This window comes from Cibotium barometz, chromosome 9 (assembly GCF_041138505.1).
Source record: "Cibotium barometz isolate CiBa-2024 chromosome 9, ASM4113850v1, whole genome shotgun sequence".
NCBI lineage: Eukaryota > Viridiplantae > Streptophyta > Polypodiopsida > Cyatheales > Cibotiaceae > Cibotium > Cibotium barometz.
Window position 1 is genome coordinate 42,276,802 of NC_141054.1, and position 6,600 is coordinate 42,283,401.

The 6,600-nt window shown below is 41.4% G+C and overlaps 1 pseudogene; it reads right to left on the bottom strand.

Annotated features, from left to right (window-relative positions):
• Positions 1-1,978: 1,978 nt before the first annotated feature.
• LOC147635601 (uncharacterized) lies at positions 1,979-4,085 on the bottom strand (annotated as a pseudogene).
• Positions 4,086-6,600: the final 2,515 nt, after the last annotated feature.

Sequence of the window (6,600 nt, forward strand, 5' to 3'; positions counted from 1 at the left end):
CAGACCGGATGTGGAGCAAAGATGAGCTCTCTCCTGATGAAGCCATATCAGCAAATAGAACCAAGAAATAAAGTGTATGACTCCCTGCAAGCACTTAGAAGTGCTCAGCAAAGTATCTCCAAAGCGCGGAAACACTCCCAGATAAATAACACTTGCCTGCTCAATGTCTGTCAAGCATCCAAAGATGCTCCCACTGGCACAAAAGCTGTATGTACGAGCTCAAAAGCTCAACCAAAGAGTAAGAAGCAATGTCGAACTCTTTTCCAATCCCCGATGGTCAATACCTCAAAGCATGTACCCAAGACATAACCCGAATAGCATAGGCATAAGCATACATGAGTAAAATAGCTTCAGCCCACTGTATGTCAGCAGTGATTCACTGCTCAAAATTGAGTATTCTCAGTCCTAAATTAGGGCCAAAATGATGGCAAACCATTAACATAGCATCTCCATACATGTAGACATCATATGGGCATCAATATGCATCAAGTGATCAATCCCGGTAAGCATAGACTTCAAGAGATAAGTGCTGCCCTATTTTTGGCCTGTTTGTAGACTGTTTACACAGTCCCAAACCTGAAGCAAAAAGCTTCAATGTTCAATGCCAAGTCCCGGGGTTGTTGGCAAGTGTTTAACCAAGCCAAATGGAGCCAAGTCACAGCCTGTAAGGCTGGCGCAATCTGCGCTGCTGCTCCTTGATGGCCTACAGCCCACGTGGCACAAGGGAGGGTGAAGGGGGGCTCACCAATGAAGCCACAAGTCAAGCCTTAGTGCCCCTTAAGAGGCCCAACTGGAGATATGAAGCAATGAAGCTTCAATGGTGGCTGCCCCTTCTTTTCTCAGACCTGCAGACTGCAAAACTGAAGTAAAACCCTGTGGGGGATGAAGCAATACCTCTGTGTGAATGCCGTGAGGGTGCCCAAAGGGGCCGGGAAGGTGCTCGGGAAGCCGGGGAGTGACGGGAGCTCGAAGGAGTCGGATATGGCTGCAGGGAAGGAGACCCAATGCGAGTAGGGAGTCGATGGGAAGCTAAGCAATTTGACTACAGATTTATCAGCATCATCATACTCCACAGTCCACAGTGCATTCGACTTTGAATCATCTTGCTCTTTGACACCGTGCTAGTGTGGAATTTCATAGCAGACATACAATCAAGATGACACATTTTACGTATGGTTGACATCCAAATTGTGAAGCAGACAACACCAACAACTCTCATGCCTGTCAAAATAAAATTGAGCAACAGCTGCAACACAAATAAAAACATATGCATGCACATAAGAACTGGTCTAACAAGGAATCAATAAAAGACATGCACATGCTTTTTAGTAACCTATTCTTGGATTAAACACCTACTCATCATACACGCATATCATTGAACTTCATATAATGTCGTTGACTAGAGCTGCTCAAATGTATATTATACTCAAGCTACCCACATTATAGAAGGGATATACATGACATTTAACAAAAATCTACAATATGTATAAGTGTTTGTGATTCTTTCTTTAGCCGTTATTGTAGGTCCCATTGCCTGCTGCCAAAATGGATTGCCTTAGGAATGAATTGGATCTGCAAAACAATCTGATAGCAATCAAAAGAGAAATTTTGTATACGTGAGCTAAAGATGTTCCTCTATTCTTTTGAATTAAAGCAATAACTAAGACTTACTTTCTCTCACAAAAACTGTCCTTGAATATATGCTTAGACATGTCGTCATACATAGTCATGCATACCACGGCTACAAAAAGCATGAGTCTACATAAGTCAGAGTCGCTAAGTCTTTCAGCCCGCACCCAAAAACTTCAGCCCCACCAAAATTCAGCCCATGTCAAATCAGCTTCTTGCCTCCCTATGTGTTTGATGACCTGTTGCCTACAATCAAAATGAAAATGAGAAAAATGATGCAAAAATCTGATATAACATGACTTAAAAATACAATTAAATGCTTCAACACTTACGTGAATCACATGAAAAACTAACCTGAAGTATTTACAAAATCATTAAAAAGCTTGTAGTCATTTTGATGTAGTTCATATTTATCAGTTGCTGTATTGTATGTTAAATGTGCCAATGCAATAACTGACTCTATATCGACCATGTTCAAGTCCATCAAGTCATAAGTAAATGTTCGACGCCCTTTCACCTTTTGATACCAACCAAGCTGAATTTCTACCCCTTGAGGCCGGTCCGTCAAGTCAAAACCTCGCTTATAATCCACATACCTGCCACCTACCTTCTTTCTCATCTTTTGAACTCTTCCAAGGTACCAAGTGCTATGAAGTGTGTCCATCTTCTTCAGATTTGTAGCTTTTCCAATTCTCTTTGACCTTTTTTGTCCCTCTCCATGTGTCACATCATGGAAATAAATTGCGCAATCAGACCCTATTCCAAAAAAATTACCATTACTAGATGACGCTTCTTTTTCCTTGTGGCTGAAATACACTCCTTGCTTCACCCTAGTCAACCTATCCTTTGACAATGTAGAGTTTCCATTGAGTTGGCTTACCAAAGTAGATTTGAAGATGAATTTGCCATCAACCTCTACCACCGGTGAGATACTCTTCTTCTCAGCTTCATTGCTTGCCTCATCAAGAAGCCCATCGATCTCATGTCGAATCTCACTCAAAGATATGACCTCGTCATCTTCATTGCTCTCGTTGCCAATGGGGCTATCATCACCACATGGCTCCGCAAAGTCATCATGCTCATCTGCCCCGCCCATTTCAGTATCTAGCTTTGACCACATTGATTCTGTATCTAACCAAGGCTCTTTCCACCATTTAAGACCCTCACTTGTGCAAGGTTTGAGGCCCAATGTCTCACATAAAGTTTGTGCCTGCTTCAATCCCTCTTTTAATGCATCTATCATCTCTGTATCACAGGAAACACTTTCGTAGTTCCCAAGATCTACTTCCAAAACACCTTCATGCTTGTTCAAGTCCTTCCAAATGTGTTCTTGTTTCTTATGGGCCCTTGAAAAAGTCACCCCATTTGAGCTATACTCATGCATGGCAACCTGATTCAAACTACCAACACAATGCAAAAGATCTCCAAAATCAAACGCTCTTTCCTGCCCAACCATACCGCCAATCTTGCTGAAATAGATCTCCGCTGCATCAGATCCTGTGAGATGTAGAGGACATTTGAAATTTGGATAGAACTCCCGAAACATCTTTATAAGTAGAACAACAAAATGGCAAGAAAGTTGAATGTCTATGTATGCCTCTTTGCTAATGAAGTTTTCCCTTAGGTTGTATGTAGGATGGTGATGTAGCCATAATCTCCACAGCTTGAAGAAGAAGACCACTTTAGCTGCAAGCACCACACGCTGTCCCAAGTCTAAATATGGTGATAAGAATATGTCTATGTAGTCAGCAACAACCTGCAAATATGCCTCGGTCCCTTGCATGCTCCTCTCTTTCTTTCGCATTTCCCTCATACATTTTTGCACTTGTCTAGAGACAATCCTTTGGGCTGCCCCCCAGTTTTGATGATCATTTCGTTGTATGTCCCCATCTCGCAACCTGTGCTGATCAACAGAGAAAGTGTTGTAGACCATAGCAACGTGATTGAGCGTAATCCACACACGCCCAATTGCAAGCTGTCGGGTAGGACTGTCAAGAGGACTCACAAGCTTCTTTCCACAATGGACAAAATCTTGATCATGTAAACCATACACATCTCCTCTCACAAATCTTCCTTTCAACTTCCATCCAGGCCAATCAATGAAAAATTGCCTATCTCTCTTTCCTAGGTAGTCTTCAACCATGAGCTTTCGACGTCTACTGTCACCATCTGATGCATGCCCAATTATTGGACCTATCACGTCTTTGAACTTTGCATTCCACATCCGCTCCACAAGCATCCATTGGGTTCTGATGAAATCACTATCAAAGCGGTTGCATGTGCAATGCACAACTAGAGCCAATCTTGGAAGACTCTCATGAAGAGGGTTGACAATGAGGAGCCTTGCATAGTGTCCCACCACGTGGTTTTGGAAGGCATCTACTATTGTCTCATATCCTTGTGCTCCATCTCCAACGATGATGGCATCATTTGAAGAGCATTGATGATCCTCTCCTTCTCTTCCACAAAACCCAATCAAAGCATCATCTTTTGCATTCCATCTACATAAAGAGAAAGATTTTTATTTCAGCCTGCTTCATGCACAAAGAACTTTATATTTACAATCAAAGAAAGGAAGAGATATTGAAAAAAGCTTACCTAATGCGCCGCTTGATAGTTGTCTCATCTTCAACAATGATAATTGGCACTCGTGATGTTATTCCATGTTTTCTCTTTGCTTCAACATATATCTTCCCGATTGCATCAAAGATATATTCATGCTCCCCTGACTGAAAGTAAGTTGATTTTCTTCGGTGTCTCCTAGTGGTTGACATGGATGGCCCTCCAAGGTTTGCACTCAAAAACTCATGTAAGCGTGGCCCACCCCATAGCTTCACGACTTAAAAAATGGTCTTTGTTGATTCTGTGAATCTTTGACCCTTTTCGGATCTTAATGCATTCTTTGCAATGTCTTGAAGAAAGTCCCATAAAGCTGATTTGCCTCCAAATTTACCTTGCCTGCAAGCCTCAATGATGTTATTGCAAAATCACCTCACATCCTTTCTATTAATGCTTTCATAGTTGGCCTCTTTCAAGGATCTGATTCTCACGGAAAGCACCACAATCTTTGCCTTCAACCACCATAAATTTCTACCTGCTTCTCGTAATTTCTTCTTGGTCCCAACTGAGACACTTTTCAGCTCTTCAATTCCAAGGTAATCTAGCCGCATTCCTTTGCCCGTTTGCCTTTCTCCTCTCTTCTCAATGGAAATACTCTCCCGATACACTCTCATGCGAAAATCACCACATGATGGAATTGTCTTGCAATGCTTGCATGTAAAACTTTGAAAAGGCATTCCAATGCTTGAGATACGAAGGCAATGTATATGCCTAAAGCATCCATCTACCATGTACTCCATATCTCCATCATGCAAAGATGCTTTTGTATATGGCTCACAAAACCACTCTCGTCCCATCTTTAGATCTTGTAGGAGAGGTTTTATATCAACCTCACGACCACTAACATGAATTATATGCTGCCATAATCCCCAACACAAGATAGTAAGATTGGATGAAGGCAAGCATGATGTACCTGTGGGGATAGAAGGCGCTTTTGAACGCTCTTTTGTTGATGTGAGAAAAGCACCCAAGGTTTGTTGGCGTGGATCTTTGTCAAAATGCTTTTTAGGTCGCCCACAAGATCCAGTCAAGAGTGAAGAAGACTGATGTGGTGTGGTCTTGCTCCATGCAATGGTGTGAGACTTTCCATTAATATGTTCCATTAGAATTGTTGGCAAATCTGAACCACGAGGACATAAGTGCAGCCACTTCCCATCATACTTACACACCACTCTGCCCGTGCTTCTATCTTTGTAATCATGCAAGGTGGCTTCAACCAACTGAAAATCAGCCCCTACATGAAGAAACAAGATCTTGAGAGAAGAAAAGAAAAGAAAAATCAGCTGAAAATTAACACTAAAAAGAACAAGCAAAAATCCTTTAAAAAAAACCAATACAAGGGGCTGAAATTAGTGTCTTGCATGAGCTTAACAAAGGTGTTACATAAAGAAGATAATAGTTTGGTTGTAAAGAATTAAGAAATAAGTTGATGCTTACCTTCATGAGTGTTATTGAAATTATTCATCTCCTCGATAGCCGCCAAAATTGCCACCGCATCATCACAATCATCTTCTTTGTCCTTTGTACTACTTCCTTGAGTGTCTATTGCATCGATCTTTAGCCCTCGATTGGAAAGGTACCGTTTTGTATGGGATTGTCCTTGAAGAATGTGAAACCTTTTGAAGTTTGATAAGCATGAGTATGCGGTCTGCTTGCCTCCAGTCATTCCCGATCCATAAAAGCTTTTACATTCATCACACCAAAGGCTTGTCATTGACATCTTCAGTTGTAAGCTGAAAATTGTCATCTCTAGGTGGATTTCTGTTCCTCAAATTCTTACGAGTCTTGTCACATTGGACCTCCCAAAGGTCAAGAGTTTCTTTTGGTAGTAAAGAACTCTTGAGCATGTTGACCTTGCTACCATGAACATTCTCACCCTCTTCCCTTGCATTCATGTCACTAGTTTCTAAGGCAACATTTAAGCTTCTACAAATGCGTTTTGCGGGCCCGCCACCATAAGCCATGCTTAAACACCTCTTTATGCCAACACTTTTGTTGCTCTCCACTTGCCAACGCTCTTCTTGTGTGGCATTCAATGTGCACACTCCATCATCATCTTCATCTTCAATAACAAACTCAAAAGATTCACTTACAATGCCATCGTGCACAATCTCTTTGCGTATGGCACTATAGGTATAATCTCCCATCACTCTAACATAACCCAACAACTTCTTTTCACTATCCCCATGGTCAAACACCTTAATGCGAGCCTTGGATGCCATGAATGATCGATCCTACATTCAAAAGAACCATAAAAGAGAAAATATCAAACATTATGAGGGATGCCAATAAATAGTTTAATGGGCATAAAATATCTACAAGGTCTCTATTTATTGAAAAAATATGAAAGAA